This window comes from Leiobunum rupestre, chromosome 5 (assembly GCF_980474605.1).
Source record: "Leiobunum rupestre chromosome 5, qqLeiRupe1.1.hap1, whole genome shotgun sequence".
NCBI lineage: Eukaryota > Metazoa > Arthropoda > Arachnida > Opiliones > Sclerosomatidae > Leiobunum > Leiobunum rupestre.
The window spans coordinates 7,417,692-7,435,748 of record NC_143388.1 but is presented as its reverse complement, the minus strand read 5'-3'; the positions used below and the strand labels follow the sequence as shown (position 1 = coordinate 7,435,748).

The following is an 18,057-nucleotide window of genomic DNA, read 5'->3' as shown; positions in this document are numbered from 1 at the left end:
TTTTATTTTATTTTATTTTATGTTTTAATTTAATTTTATTTTATGTTTTAATTTTATTTTATTTTATTTTATTTTATGTTTTAATTTTATTTTATTTTATGTTTTAATTTTATTTTATTTTATGTTTTAATTTTATTTAATTTTATGTTTTAATTTAATTTTATTTTACGTTTTAATTTAGTTTTATTTTATGTTTTAATTTAAAATTTATTTAATTTAATTTAATTTTATGTTTCAGTTTTATTTTATTTTTGTATTTTATTTTTAATTTTTTAGCATCTCTCTCAAAACAATTAATACAAATATGTCTTGGAGTAGAATCGTGATTATAATGCTGTACTCAAGATTTATAATTTTTCGGCAGGTTTTTTTTTGTTACAGAAACGGGCTAAATGAGATTATAATATCAGGTTCAAAAGCATCTATTATAATCTTGAATTAAATTTATGCTTTCACTATAAAAAAACCTTCGTTTGAAACAAGAAACCAGAATAATATTTGAAAGGTTACGGAGATCCTTACCGCAAATTGAAGGACACAGACCCCAGCAAACGAAACGCGGCCAGAGAGAACTGGTGGTGTATTCTGTACGGGTACTCTCGCTTAATCTTACAACGTCTGGGTCATGAACCTCCCCAAAAATACTTTTTTCGAAGATCTCCCCGAAATCCGTAGGCGGATCATTTACACTGAGGTTTTTAAAGATTTCCCCGTATGTGCTATCCATGAGGTATTATCTTTAAAACCAGACGTAAATAATATATCTCTTACGTGCGAAATAGCCATCTGAACTTTAAAATTGTGAACTATGTATCTTCGCAGAGGGGTTCGACATTCGTATAAAAAAAATGATTTCTGAAATCTTGAAATCTGGGCGAAAATTGGTTCCAAAATTGAATATCATTTATAGTATAGAGAGATCAGAAAGTGTATATACTTCTGTTAAAACCAAAACTACGAAATACTGCGTCTAGTTCCTACTCCCCTTTAACCAAGAATGACTATAAAATAAAATATAAAAGGTATTGTTGTCCATGGTTTAATATAGTGTTGTTAATTTTCCGGAAAAATAAAATGCGGAAAATTTTCCAGAAAATTTCCCGCAAATCGGTAAAATAAAAAATTGAAACATAAATTTTTTTAAACTTTTTATCGGTATAAAATGTCTAATATTAATAGTGTTACATTGTTAATCCATTAAAAACTAGTCTAGAGGTTTAGTTTTACTTTCAGATTCGAAAAAATGAGGCGAAAATGCCGCTTTATTTAAATTTGCGAACAATATTAGACTAATCATGGAATGAAAATATTCCGACTTACTACGCTAATGTACACTCTAGAGCAGCGGTTCCCAAAAGGTGTTCCGCGGAACCCTAGGGTTCCGTGGAAAGATCACAGGGGTTCCGAGAATTCGCAGCGCGGCCATCTTTGTTTATGTCAAGAGTCTTTTAAGATAAGTAAAAAAATTAGTTGGGGTTCCACCAGAATTAGGTGGATAATTTAGGGTTCCATAGCAAAATAAATTTGGGAACCGCTGCTCTAGAGAAACATTATTTTAGAAATCTTGAAATCAACTTGAAAATTCCGAAATCTGGGTGAAAGTCGGTTTCAAAATCTCGAAATATGCCTAAGAAACCCGAAAATTGTGCTTTGAAATCTCAAAATCAGTTTTTGATTCCTGAGATCACTTTAAGACTCAAATTCCTGTACGTAAAACTTGCAAATGTCGGAACCTCTATCTGCGCCGGCTTCGTGAAGTTTAAATTTAAGCTAATTCAGCGGGAAATTGAGTATGTTTACATCGCATCATGTCTTAAAGGCCTAGTATTTCTTCTGCCTGTTTTCCTTTAAGTTTACTTCCCGCCGCGCAAATATCCTGGTGGTAGGCCAACGTGTTCTGCGGTTGGCCTACCACCAGGATATTTGCGCGGCGGGAAGTAAACTTAAAGGAAAACAGGCAGAAGAAATACTAGGCCTTTAAATTTACCGTCATTATTACTGCTTTATACCCTATTCAGACGGGGCTAATAAAACTGGGTTCAGTAAACCAAAGTTAAATTTTTATAGCACATTTCAGTATAGCTAAATAAGCTCTGGTTTCAAAAACGGGATCTAAACCCGGGTTTACAAGCCTCGTCTGTAAAGAGTATAAGGATGTAAAAAATTGAAAATAAGTGTCGAACTTATTGTTATTATATTACTTACGCTATAAATACATTCTTGCTTCAACGAAATGTTCAAAAACTTGTCACTTCGAATAAATTATTTCTAAACAGGAAATACGAAGTATAACGATCAAAATAAGTAATTAAGAGTGATCGTACTTCAGCAATAATTAAGTCCGTTACAAATTAACACCTTTTTCCTGACGCGTTTCAAATCCCAATATAGCATTTTGAAGGGAATTGTTTTACGAGAACAATTTGTTTGACTTCCTGATTTTCTCGAGAAAGAATGTGGTTTTGTCGAGGCCCGTTTTAGAGACGTAGTCGTTTTTATCGAGGAGAAGAGCTAAAGACGCGCGCTTCGGCACAAAAGAACAACTACAAAGCGAAAGCCCGTTTCAAAGAAAATAGCTCGAAAAAAAGATTAAAGTAGAGAATCGGCGAAAATAATGAAAGAATGAGAGAGAACTCAACTCGTTCTTTGTTACATATTCTTCCCATCTGCTCAACCAAGAACACATTAAGGTTAACGGAGAATACAGGCCTGATTCCGAGTAACTTTTCTCACTTCAAATCACCTTTTTTATAATCTTTCATTAAAAGTCACTTTTCCAAAAATTAGTTACTATCAGTGTTCCTAAAATGTCACTTTTTTCGAATATAGGCCATGTCACTGGTAAATAGTGACAAATAATGGCATATAATGACAAATAGGGGAAACAAATAATTTTCTACTCTTAGAACACTTTATTTGCTATAACTTTTAGCAATGAATAAAATAAAATAAATATAAAAAATAGCCCAATTCTTGGCAACCCCGCGTAGGATAATTACAAAAATAGCCTAAAAATGCTTTTATGGTATTTCATACGAAAACTTTATTAGTATTTTTACTTTTTCTAATATTTGCCACTATATGTCAATTTGTCACTAAAAATCATTATTTGCCATGTCACTTTTTGCCACTATTTGCCACAATAAATGTCAGGTGGTATTTACCACCCGGGAACACTGGTTACTATTTATCACTTTTTTCGAATTTTTAGATTTCCTTAACAATGAACGTTAGAAATAATAATAATAAAGCAAAATCAAACTTCGTTCGCTTTCAATTTTTTAATTAGCAAATAAAAGCTATTAGTGATAAAAACTTTGTATAAGTGGAATTAGCCCAAGCCATACTTGTGCTTTAGTCCCATTCGACCGAAATCCCATTCAACCGAAGGCGGTTTTTGAGGTGTCCCATTCGACCGAATTCCGCCGAAACGTGCGGTTTTTATGTGTCCCATTCGACCGAACGCTTTTATGTGTCCCATTCGACCGAACGCTGCTATATAAATTGGCTTTTGCTATGTTTTCAATTTAGTTACTGAAGTCGTTTGCAATGGAGCGGATAGCTAATAAAGGAGGGTATTTATACATCAATAATAATTATTTATTCCGTCTTAATAAAAAGAAAGATACAAATTGCTATTTTTAACCTAACCTAACCTAAGCTAACCTAACCTAACCTAACCTAACCTAAACATGGATCTTCGATAGTACATACCTTATAAATAAAATACCAAATCACTCCGCCAATTGGGCTACATTTTAAAATTCTTTCGGTCGAATGGGATTCGGTCGAATGGGATTTCGGTCGAATGGGAATAAACGATACTTGTAGGTGTTATGAAAGTTGAAGAAGTTGAAAAGAAATACTCTGATGCCATTCAAAAGAAAATAGATTAAAAAAATCTAGTCTAATTTCGTCTTTTCTAAAATTAAATGAAAGGAATTGATCCCGAGTCATATTTATAGCAGGCGGATTGTTAACCGCTTAGCCACTGACTTTCATATGGCTGTGTAGAAAATAAAAATATCACCGGCCAATTCTTACGAGGAGAGGTGTATTTTTGGTTGCCAACTTGTTTTTAGTACTTCAAGTGAGGCATACCAAAATAAAATTCCTTTCGTCGGGGTCAGGGTAAGTATAGAACGGGTAATGCCGAGATTACCACGTGCGATTTGATGATTGTTTCGGAGCATAATATTAAAAATTCGCTATAATGAAGCTTAAAAATAATTACCTTAAATATTTATTGATCACTTTGAAATTTACGCAATTGACATTTCTAAAATGGGTTTAAATAACATTCGCAGGAACATGTCGGAATTGAACCGAAAATCGAAATTCCCGCCGCCGATTTACCGGAAATTCATGCTAGTATCTTTCCGCCAAATGTATTAGATATTTTGCATTTCTTAACCTGCAACTGAGTATATATAGCCTCTGTTTTCGTGTTTCCTGGAAGCTATTAAAGTTTCCTAGAACAATCTCTTTTATGGATATTCTCCACCTACGCGCAGAGAGAGGCTGCGATTGTACCGGGAAGATTTCGACGCCGCCGCCGCCGCCACCGATGTTTTCCCGGCACATCACTGAGGGTTTAACATATTTTTTAACAGGGCTACCACATTTTCCGTTGATATCAGTCTCTTTGTAGCTTTAACAAAAATGTAGTTCTTTCTTTATCACATTTCAATTATTACTTTGGTGGTGCAAATATAAGACAGTTTATTTTCTACGAAATTTCATATAAACGCCGCGCCGCCGCCACCGTTAAAGGCCTAGGTATTCTAATAATAATAATAATAATAATAATAATAATCAGCTAGGCTAATACCCAAGGCGCCACCTTAGGCCTAAGTCATCAAGCGACTTTTGAAGCCTTTAAATTTACTTTCCTTCCAATCAAATACCCTGGTGGTAGGCCAACATGTTCTGCGGTTGGCCTACCACCAGGGTATTTGTTTGGTGGGAAGTAAACTTAAAGGGTGACCTTACAGAAGAAAACCTAGGCATTTAAATTTTTGTTCGCCTACAAAAAAGTGGGCGCACGCCGATCGCGCTACCGCCGCCGATGTCAAATCACCGGATCGTCGCCACAGGTCAAAATTTCGCGGCGTTGGGGTCTAAGAAGATTACGCGGGCGAAGGTAGAGGGGCGTGGTTTTCCTTCCGGGATTCACGACGCGACCACATTATCTCTGTTTACCTGAATACGTTCTTGGGTCAACTTTTTTTTCCTTTTGGGGAAAAAACGCCGGCGAAATTGGAAAAACGGACATCTGTCTAATAAATACAATTAGGTTATTACCAAAAATAATTCTACGCCGGGGAGTGGTATTTGCAATATTGGTATTTTTAACATTACCCGTACAAACATTTCCTGATGAAAAAATTAGTATACTATAAAGTTATGTCTTAGTTATTTTTATAAAGAAACATCGTAAAAATAACGATCGATCTAAATATCATTGATAGGTCATAGCTCCATAGCAATTAAATAACTTAAGGATTATACATAGGCCATTGAAATGAAACATGTAATTTCGCCGGCTCGAAGTACTTACCTTTCAATATTAGCAAATTGGCTATAATATAGTAAGAATAATAATAATCAGCTAGGCTAATACCCAAGGCTCCACGTTAGGCCCAAGTTATCTAGCGACCTTTAATGCCTTTAAATATGTGGCTGGGTTACAATGCGTAGGAGGGTGGTGGCAAGCCCTTCATGCCACGCGAGCCAACAGCTCCCTATACTAACTTTTACCATTAACAGGGTTACCAGATCGAAATTTTAACGCCCACCCAATAAGTATATGAAAACCGCCCAAAAAATAATAATTTGTCTGAAACAAGCCTAATTTCCGTCCAAAAAATATAGAAAAAATAGTATTGTAAGTCGGAAAATTTTCCGGGAAATGACTGAGTCCTTTTTTCCGTAAAATTTCCGTATTTTTCCGAAAAACATAAAAAAGTTTTCATTCCATGACTAGTCTAATATTATTTGCAAATTTAAATAAAGCGGCATTTTCGCCTCATTTTTTCGAATCTAAAAGTAAAACTAAACCTCTAGATTAGTTTAAACTGATTAACAATGTAACACTATTAATGTTTTGTAGTATGTTTACTGATATTAGACATTTTATATCGGTAAAAAGTTAAAAACATTAAACACCCTTAAAAATAATTTATGGTCCATTAACATCGGCAAGTATTTATGGAAAGAGGAAACCGAAGAACTGGTGGGAATACCCCTTTAACCAGAGGGGAGAGAACTTGCAAACTCTACGCAGTAGGAGTAGTTCTGAGTTTTCACCCAGTGCCACAAGCTGGGATCGAACCCGGCTCCTCCTGCTGCGAGGCGAAAGCGCTAACTCCAATGATATAAAATTACATAAAAATTACAAACTACCTATATTAAACTTGATATTTACTGTACGAGGTTTTTAGCCAAAAACGTATTTTGTAAATTTCTAGCAAATAAACATTATTTATTATAAACATTATTTTACTAAACATTATAAAGTTAGTTAGATGGGCATAAGAGATATATTGTATACTTTTGGTACAGAAACACAAGGGAACCCTTTCAGAATAACTTCCTGTATAAAATGTCTCTACGCTTGCCCATGATGTATATATATTACCTCTAGGACTGAGGTTAGCACTTATTACTTGGCTGCTGTAAATGGAATCTGATTTTTCAAATAAACCAAAACAATAATTTTTTTTCACACTTGACAAAGGACTTCGTTAATTCCGAAACGTTGTGTCTTAACGCTGATGTCTTTTTCATCACGTTTCGTATTTTGTATGTTTATTTTTAAAATGTTTTAAAATTATTAAAGTATTTTCTAAATAGTACAATCAATCTCATGAGTTGTCCGTAATAAATTCATATATTTTTATTTATTTTTTTTCCTTTTTTTAATTTTTAAACCCGTTTTAAGTAAATATTGAAGAAATATTAAATGTGATAGAAAAAATTAAAGTTTTAAAGTATTTGACTTTTGTTAAAAGGGTTTTTATGGGGAAGATGTTCCTATATAATCCTAGTTTTTCCAGAGATTTGTACCTATAAATTCCTATAATTCCCATAATTTAAGAAAAAATAATCTCCGGGAGCCCTGAACTTCCTATAAAGCTTTTTTTTTATAGAAATTTCTATAAAATATTCTAAAAGCGATAGAAAACCATAAAACCAAACTTGTACCCCTTGGAAAAGACAATCTATTTGGTATTTTAAATTTATTTCATTTTTCTTTTATAATTAGGATTAATAAGTAACTTTCATATTGATAACGGGAGTAGCTGGAAAATTATAAATTATTTATACAAATTATGTACTAAATCTACATTCTAATGAAGCAAAATATGAAATTTCACAAATAATCTAATACATCAAAGCCCGCGAGGGGTCGGATACTTGCCATTATTTTGTACGGGATTTCGGGATTTAGTAGAGATTTTGGCAATTTTATCATTTCTTTTTGAAGTGATTTTGGGATTTCAATGTTAATTTACCATAGAGAGAGTTAAAAGATTTTGCGATTTTAGACAAAGTGTACGGGATTTTGGTAAGTGTCCGACCCCTCGTCAAAGACTGTCGATACGCAAAATCCAGAGAAGCGTATCTTCCATAGTAGCGTTTTATTTAATTTCAGCCATGACCACCCATTCATAGCGGCTTCGCGCTACAACGACTCTCATATTGAAAGTTTTCGCCTAATTTCGTCTTTAAAATGTATCGGGTATCTTCGCTTTAACGATACGTAAGTTACCCGAAACGTTAACAACCTGCCCCCCCCCCCCTCAGCGTACCTGCGCGGCATGAAACAAAAAGGACCTAATTTAAGGTCTTAAACACATATTACTTTTTTCTAAAAAGTCAATGGAATTTTAATCTTTTCACGCGACGTAAGATCGGGTAATTTGGAAACCGTTTAAAATCGGGAATCTATTGAACCCAACGAGATTATTGTAAGGCGGGTATTTCGGTAACGAAGTATGGCCCACATAGAGGTATGGGGGTACGTTTGGAAGATTCTCGCCCACCAATTTGTCGGGATTGGAATGAGACCACGCTCCAAATAAGAGGAACTTTCCCTCGGGGACTTCTAATGACACTGACGCTCTTTTTAATTATAAATTGTATCCATATAGTCCATGCACGTGCGCGGGATTACACTCGCATTTTATAAAGCGGTTATGCAAAGTTTATAAATTTTACGAGTGGACCAGCTTTTTAATATATTTCGGTAAGTACCGTTTTGTAAATTTTTTAATTCACTTAACTCGAATTAATAGAAATTTTATTACATTGATGAGAGTTTTTGAATATTAATTATGAATTATGTTTTTTTATTCAGTAGTGTTATTGGGTGAACGTTTTTAAAGCTTTACGATTGCTTCATTATCACGAGATAATTAGAACTATGATTTGGTTGGACATGATTTTAATTATATTGGTTTAAAAATTAAAATTCATCACGAATATTAAATATTTATAAAATATTTTTAAACTCAATTTATACTGTGTAGAAATTTTCATTTAGTATAATTTTCATAATTTAAATTCTTCTTTAACTCATGGCGAATATCAAATATATTTTAAGTAAATTTATACTTTGTAGAAATTTTCTTTTAGTACAATTTTCTAAGTTGAAATATTTCATTAATTCATATTGATTATAAAATATTTTTAAACTCAATTTATGCTGTGTAGAAATTTTCAGTTAGTACAATTTTCATAATTTAAATTCTTCTTTAACTCATGTCGAATATCAAATATATTTTAAGTAAATTTATACTTTATAGAAATTTTATTTTGGTACAATTTTCTAAATTGAAATATTTCATTAATTCATAGAATATAAAATATTTTTAAAGTTAATTTTACTTTATAGAAATTTTATTTTGGTACAATTTTCTAAATTGAAATATTTCATTAATTTATATTGATTATAAAATATTTTTAAAGTAAATTTATACTACATAGAAATTTTCTTTTTGTACATTTTTTAATTCGTGTTAAATGTCGTTTTTAACTAAATTTATACTTCATAAAAAGTTGCATTTAATACAACTTTTTTAACAAATTTGATACTTTCTATAAAGATAAATTTAAATGTTTCTTTAATTCAGGTCGAAAATAAAATATATTTTCACCATATTTACACTTTATAAAAAGTAAAGTTCAGTACAATTATGCTTCAGACGGTAGTTTTATTTTGAATGAAGTAGTGAAAATAAAATATTTAGGGGGGAAAACGGAGATGTAGTGGAATTCGAGGCGTAGATCCTATCTATTTGGTTCAAATTATCATCGAAATAAAGCGAAAATTTATTGGTTTGTAACTGACGCGAGTGGTACGCGCAGATTTTCGAATAAAAATAAATCTCGCGATATAAAAGATCGATTTTTATAGAAAAAAAATATAAAATGAAACGAGTTTTGGGCCAGAAGAGAGGTTCCATTAAAAGCCCTCAAAACCCTCTTTTTCTGGGCGAAAGAAAGAATCGCGGGGGATTAGCAACAAGTGGCCTCTTTTTCGAGAAACCCGGCTCGCGGTTGGGGAGCGAAAATATCAAAGAAATAAAATGAAACGAAAAAAATCAACTCGTTTGATAGAAGTCGAAAGCTGCAGCCGGCGTGTCCTTTTAAAGCGACTCCGTCTCATTAGATCAGAAAGTATCTCGCGCTCTCTCTCGCCAAACAAGACGGCTCCGACACACTATTGACACATTCCTCAATGTTTAGAGAATTAGAGCTATTCTGAGGTAGGCTGTAGATATTTTTTGAGCGGGTCGAAATAGTTCTAGCAGGGGTCTTAATTAATCGGTTTTAAAATGTCATAAAACTACCTCAATATATTCTAAAAATAGCTTCAAAATATTCTAAAAATGGGTTAAAATATTCTAAAAATGGCTTCAAAATATTTTAAAAATGGGTTCAAAATATTCTAAACATGGGTTCAAAATATTCTCAAAATGGCTTCAAGATATTCTCAAAATGGCTTCAAAATATTCTCAAACATGGCCACAAAATATTCTAACATGACCACCGAATATTCTAAAAATAGGTTCAAAACATTCTCAAACATGACCACCGAATATTCTAAAAATGGGTTCAAAATATTCTCAAACATGACCACCGAATATTCTAAAAATGGGTTCAAAATATTATCAAACATGACCACCGAATATTCTAAAAATGGGTTCAAAATATTCTAAAAATGGTTTCAAAATATTTTAAAAATGGTTTCAAAATATTCTCAAAATGGCTTCAAAATATTCTCAAAATGGCTTCAAAATATTCTCAAACATGGCCACAAAATATTCTAACATGACCACCGAATATTCTAAAAATGAGTTCAAAACATTCTCAAACATGACCACCGAATATTCTAAAAATGGGTTCAAAATATTCTCAAACATGACCACCGAATATTCTAAAAATGGGTTCAAAATATTCTCAAACATGACCACCGAATATTCTAAAAATGGTTTCAAAATATTCTAAAAATGTGTTCAAAACATTCTCAAACATGGTCAAATAATATTCTCAAACATGGCTACAAAATATCATAAACAACATGGCCAGAAAACATTCTAAGTAAATGGTTAGATAATATTTAAAAATGGCCAGAAAATATTTCTAAAAAAGGGCCCTCGTAATGAATATTTTTCATAAAAAAATTTAAGATTCTAAAATAATTGGGCTTCTAATTTCGGAAAATCCCTAGTGGCGCCACCGAAAAAGAACACTTTTCCTGCATAATTAATTCTTTTTTAAGGGCTCTGTAGAATTTTTATTGTTGTCACAGATGAAGTAATGCGGATTTAATATATAGAAAGTTAAGGTAAAATACACTTAAATATTTTGTTTTATGTAAATTTAAAAAAATAGTTTTTAGTTTATTTATTTTTGTGTTGTGCTCTTATAAAAAAGGGGTAGATGCTTAAGGTGACATTCCATTAAAGCCCTGGAAGGTAACATTTACATAACTACATTTACATAGGAGGCCGTAGGGTATGTACCACGATGTATTTTAATTTTATGCAATTTTTTTTTAGAAAAAACGAGGTTGTAAAACAAGTTTTTACGTCTAAAATGTTAGTATCCCGAAGACCCGATTTCATGTAATATTTCAATGCCACAATTGTTAACATTGATATTGAAAATTAATAAAATAAGATAATAAATAAAATAAAAGAATAAAATAATAAATAAAATAAATTAATAAATAAAATAAAATAATAAATAAAATAAAATAATAAAATAATAAATAAAATAAATTAATAAATAAAATAAAATAAAAGAATAAATAAAATAAAATAAATTAATAAACAAAATAAAAGAATAAATTAAATTAAATAAATTAATAAATAAAATAAAAGAGTAAATAAAATAAAAGAATAAATAAAATAAAAGAATAAATAAAATAAAAGAATAAATAAAATAAAAGAATAAATAAAATAAAATAAAAGAATAAATAAAATAAAATAAAAGAATAAATAAAATAAAACAATAAATGAATTAAAAGAAATAAAAATTAATAAATAAAATAATAAATAAAATAATAAATAAAATAATAAATAAAATAATAAATAAAAAAAATAAATAAAAATAATAATACAAATAATAAATACAAATAATAAATAAAAATGATAAATAAAAATAATAAATACAAATAATAAAAAAATAATAAATATAATAATAAATAAAATAAATTAAAAAGTTTATAACTGTAGACAACCATAGTTAATGGCTGTACCAACTGCAAAAATATGGTTATAATAAAACAAATACAGTTCAAAAACAACTTTAAATAAATCACGCTTGCTTTATAAGATCGTCCTACGTCTACCGTAAAAAAGGCGTATTGTATGAGTTTCTCCGAGACCTTGGCCAAGTGGTAGGTTGAAAAAGTAAAGGCGCGTAGGCGAGCGCGGCTGCAGTTCGGATTTTCGAACCACCCACCACGCGACATCTTACGACACTGACTGCGGAGAGCGCGTATCCAGCAATGATAAAATGTACTATATCAACCCTAGTTTGGGGAAGAGGTGAGCCCACGTCTAATGGCACGCGGGGGGAGAGAGAGGGGTGTGGTCGGATTTAGGAGAGTTGAGATTGAAGGGGGGAATTCAATAGGGGGATGCCAAGGTAATTTTCGGCGAAACAATTTTCCCAGAGTGAAGTCGCCGAGAGTGACTGTTTAGTGGCCCGCGAGTGCGTTGCGTTCGGACAGTCGCCGTGTGTTATTCTAACTTCCAAATTTGTCAAATTTACGTGAACAAAGATGCTCCTATATTAAGTGATTATTTGTGGATATACCGTTTGAACTCTCATTGGATATTTCGTCGATGTCATTGACAATTATTGAGTAAGTTTTATCTCCCTTCGCAACCACGCTGAGTGTCGACATTATTACGGTTTAAATGTTAATCTGACATAATTCAAACGTTTGGGAATCAAGGGAATTTAAAAGATACGAACTAATTTGGGAAATCGCCTAACAAATTTATGATATTTTAAATTATTAAAATTCAGTGTTTTCGTTATAACAAGATAATAGTAAATATTAAGTATAATATTATATATAATATTAAATAAACTAATTTGTGAAACCGCAAAGTATCAAATTTATGATATTTTAAATTATTATAATTCAGTGTTTTCGTTATAACAAGATAATAGTAAATATTAAGTATAATATTAAATATAATATTAAATAAACTAATTTGTGAAACCGCAAAGTATCAAATTTATGATATTTTATATTATTAAAATTCAGTGTTTTCGTTATAACAAGACAAATAATTAGAAGTTTCTTTTAAAAATAGTAAATATTAAATAGAATATGAAATAAACTAATATGAAGGGTTTTTATAATAATAAAATGACAGTAAATATTTTATCGTTATAACAAGATAATAGTAAATAATAAAGATAATATTAAATAAATTAATTTGATAAACCGCATTGTCAAATTTATGATATTTTAAAATATGAAGGGTTTTTATAATAATAAAATGACAGTAAATATTAAATAAAATATTAAATATTAAACTAATTTGTGAAACCGCCTAACAAATTTATGGTATTTTAAAATATTAAAATTAAGGGTTTTGGTTACGAGATAATACCAAATATTAAATAGGATATTAAACTAGTTTCTGAAATCGCCTAATTAGAAATTTATGGTATTTAAAATATAAAAAATTAGTTTTCGTGATAATGAGAAATATAACGTATTATCGTCTAATTAAATATCCTATAATATTGTTATATTATTGAATACGGTGTAGCAAAATACGAATAATACTATGTAAGTTTTTGTTAATCTCAAAATCTTGACATTACGTTAACTAATACCATAAGTGAATAATATTGCGTATAATTGCAATAGTATATCATCGTCAATAACAACTAACCAGATCGAAATAGAATTTAAAATTGTTTTAACGCACGCAGCGACTTATAACGGTTGTAGTAATTGGTGGAATGTTTATTTAAAACTCTAAACAAGGAATACTGGTATTGGCGATTTCAAAGATTTCCTCCGCATCAACGATGCAAATTTATTAAGTGGCAAGTATTTCAGGAAGGTCATTTAAAACCTGTAACGCATAGGGAAGTTTTAACAGACCTTAAAACGCTATAGATATTAGCAAAGACTTTTATAGCGATAACCTAGTTGCGCGAAGTCGCACCCTCCTGTAAAAAGCTGCGGTAGAAAAGTTACTTGAAATACCCCTCGAAATAGGCCACTTTAACTTTCGGCGGAGCTTTCTTGCCTTGGATATTTCCTCTTCTTAAGATTGACCGAGAATCAGAACGTATTATTATTGAATTGACGTAAATAAGCTTGTAAATGACTGAATTTTTTGTTGGATAATTAAGGGAGACTAAATTTTATTTATAAATTAGGCAGAATTTGATTTTTTGTGGATAATTAAGGGAGACTAAATTTGATTTATAAACTAGATGGAATTTGATGTATGGTGAATTAAGACAGAATTTGATTTATAGTAAATTAAGACAGAATTTGATATATGGTAAATTAAAACCGAATTTGATTTATGGTAATTTAAGACAGAATTTGATTTCTGGTAAATTAAGACAAAATTTGATTTATTGTAAATTAAGACAGAATTTGATTTATGGTAATTTAAGACAGAATTTGATTTATGGTAATTTAAGACAGAATTTGATTATTGTTAAATTAAGACAATTTGATTTATGGTAAATTAAGACAATTTGATTTATGGTAAATTAAAACAATTTGATTTATTATAAATTAAGACAGAATTTGTTTTATGGTAAATTAAAACAATTTGATTTATGGTAAATTAAGACAGAATTTGATTTATGGTAAATTAAGACAGAATTGGATTTATGGTAAATTAAGACAGAATTGGATTTATGGTAAATTAAGACAGAATTTGATTTATGGTAATTTAAGACAGAATTGGATTTATGGTAAATTAAGACAGAATTTGATTTATGGTAATTTAAGACAGAATTTTATTTATGGTAATTTAAGACAGAATTTGATGTATGGTAAATTAAGACAGAATTCGATATATAAATTAGTCATGATTTTATTTATAATAAATTAAGACAGAACTTGATTTATGGTAAATTAAAACCGAATTTGATTTATGGTAATTTAAGACAGAATTTGATTTCTGGTAAATTAAGACAGAATTTGATTTATGGTAATTTAAGACAAAATTTGATTTATGGTAATTTAAGACAAAATTTTATTTATGGAAAATTAAGACAGAATTGGATTTACGGTAAATAAAGACAAAATTTTATTTATGGTAATTTAAGACAGAATTTGATTTATGGTAATTTAAGACAGAATTTGATTTATGGTATATTTACTGCCATATGTATTTTAACATTAACTTATCTTATTTCGAATTATAATTTAAATTTCGGTAATATAATTCCTGTTTTCGTTTTTAATTTAATTTAATTTAATCACATATAAAGCTTAATTAGTGTATTATCTAAGTTATTTGCCTCTACCGCGTAATACAAATACGGACGCTAAACAAAGGTTTTTAATATAATATAAACACCTTTTTAAAATAGAGTAACAGTAAATCACAATTTTGGACAGTGACTATAAATATTATTTAGACACTACACAGTACAAATCGTGTGAAATATTAATTCTAATCAAGTCAGTTCTTGCGTCTAAGGAAAAGCTAAAGAAAATGTAGTGATTGAAGCCAGTATACCAGTTTTTGCTACTATTCGCAAACCACTCTATTAGTTCAATTTGGCAGATCTGAACTTTCGCCTCAACGTATAAAAAATTTCCGCGAAAATCAAAAACTAGCAAACAAACACGTTAACCCGGTGATACTCGATATAAACTCGTTGGAAACCTGTCGTTTTAATATAAATAGCTTTGGAAGAAATCCGTTTTCTCGTGTTGACTTGGAAGGAATTTCATTCCCTTCGGAATTGAATAAAACATCACGTTGAAAAATGTCTAAACGCTCTTTGCCGCCAATGTTTCGAGGAAAATTACCGTCGCACGAAATAACAGCGAAATTACTTTCGAAGCCATTACCGCTCGCTCGCGGCTTTTCTTTACCGGTATATTCATTTATAGTTTCGTAATTTTAGCATCAGGACGTTAGCCATTGATTTTCTAGCCGACATTGCTCGTAGGCAAGTGACGTCAACGCCAGCTAAATGTTCGATTGAAATAATTACGTACAATATTTCAAAAAGGATTAAATAATTCACTGAAAAATTTATAAATACTAATTTATAATATTAGCGTTTCTTTAATTTAAAATTGATTAAAATATAAACTTGGTTTCCAACGGAAATTTTTTTAAATACTATTTTATAATTTAATAATATTAAAGTTTCTTTCATTTCAAATTTGTTAAAATATAAACTTGGTTACCATCTATAATTATAGAGTATTTTATTTAATAATATTAGCGTTTCTTTCATTTCAAATTTGTTAAAATATAAACTTGTTTACAAAACAAATTTCTAAATACTGTTTTATAATTTTATAATATTAGCGTTTCTTTCATTTCAAATTGGGTAAAATATAAACTTGGTTTATATAGAGTATTTAACTGTGAAATTTGTTTTTGAAATTTAACACATTGTAATTTTAATTGGTAAAATACTAAAAACTAACTGAAATTTCTGCTTATTTTACTAGTAAAACGAGGGTTTAGTTATCTTATGTTATTGGTAATTTTTTAGTAAATTATTAATTGAAATTACCGCGTATTTTACTTGTATTCCGATTATTGGTTTGTAATTTACCATATCAAATTTGTTTTTGAAAATTTTACAAACAGAAATTACCGCGTACTTATTGCACTAGTATTTTTTTTTACCAATCTAAGTAACCGCTTATTTTACTGTTAAAATAGTTGTTATAAAACTTAATACATTAGTAATTTTAATTGGTAAATTTCAAACTGAAATTTCCGCGTAATTTTTTGTTGAATTATGATTTAGTAAAAACATGTAATTAGCCAGTAATTAAATTTAGATTTTTTAATTTACCAGAACGGAAGTTTAACGTTTTTGGTTTTCGTTGGAATTTATTACGTGATTTTTCGACTAATTTAAAAGTGAACTTTGAAAATAAAGTATCTGAACTTTTCCGAGTACATTAATCTAATGACTATTTTGAAATTTAATTAAATTTTTATTTAGAAGATAAAATGGTTTGACATTGATGTTATACACGCGGAATGAAACTGGTTTATCGTTTCTATCACTGGGGTTTTCATGGCGTTGTTCTGTTATGTTTTATAACGCGTACGTTTCATTTCTCGACGAAAGAACTCCGTTAGCTGGGAATTCGTGGTCCTTCGTAAAAATGGTCAGCCTAAGGCGGAAAACCAGAGTATATTTAAGAAGTAATTAACTTCGCGTAGAATACTTTTCCCGAGTTTTGCCCTTTGGCGGTTTCGAATCTTGATGGTAATATTGCCCGGGACAAAAATGTGTCTTGTATGGCCGTTTACGGTTTGCCAGATTCACGAAAACAAAATTGAAAGTTATCATCAATTTTCGTCTCTCACTCAAACCAGGAAAATTGGTCAATCTTGGGAAATAGAGCTTGAAATATATTAAGCGTTTTGGAATGTAAAGGAATTCGTGTAACGTTCGTTTTCTAGGAAATATTTTGACGTTAGCGATCATGTTTTTTGGCAGATTTTTTTGCATATTTGTTGTTCAAATTCTATTAGTCGATAAAGCGATTTTCTACTCGATTTATTGAATCGTTATTTTTTGCTCCTCTTAAAAATACTGACAATGAAATTTTCGAAACTAGTCGATTTCGTCAGCAATATTTAAAATAATTTATTCGTTTCAATTGTTCGATTTATATCAAAATAATCAAGACAAATTGTTCGATTTATATAAAAATAATCAAGACATAAATTGTTCGATTTATATAAAAATAATCAAGACATAAATTGTTCGATTTATATAAAAATAATCAAGACATAAATTGTTCGATTTATATCAAAATAATCAAGACATAAATTGTTCGATTTATATCAAAATAATCAAGATATAAATTGTTCGATTTATATCAAAATAATCAAGACATAAATTGTTCGATTTATATCAAAGTAATCGACACATATATTGTTCGATTTATATCAAAATAATCAAGACATAAATTGTTCGATTTATATCAAAATAATCAAGACATAAATTGTTCGATTTATATCAAAATAATCAAGACATAAATTGTTCGATTTATATAAAAATAATCTAGACATAAATTGTTTGATTTATATCAAAATAATCAAGACATGAAGTATTAGAGTTATAAAATAATCGGATCAAATAATTTCGAGCTATAATAAAATAGCGGAGTGGTTAGCACTTTCGCCTCGCAGCAAGAGGAGCCGGGTTCGATCCCAGCTTGTGGCACTGGGTGAAAACTCGGAACAACTCTTTCCGCGTAGAGTTTGCAAGTTCTCTCCCCACTGGTTTAAGGGGTTTTCCCCCGAGTTCTTCGGTTTCCCCTTCTATAAAAAC

General features: G+C 30.1%; 1 protein-coding gene across 2 annotated transcripts in view; it reads left to right on the top strand.

Moving 5' to 3' along the window:
* LOC149943436 (uncharacterized) overlaps positions 1-18,057 on the top strand; it is a 70,084-nt gene that overhangs the window by 14,365 nt on the left and 37,662 nt on the right. The window contains exon 1 of one of the 2 annotated variants that reach the window (XM_090175217.1): positions 12,357-12,382. The exons of the other annotated variant lie outside the window; for it this stretch is intronic. The gene's annotated coding sequence lies outside the window, so the exon portion shown is untranslated. Of the gene's footprint in view, positions 1-12,356; positions 12,383-18,057 lie in introns of those variants that run through there. 2 annotated transcript variants of the gene reach the window in all.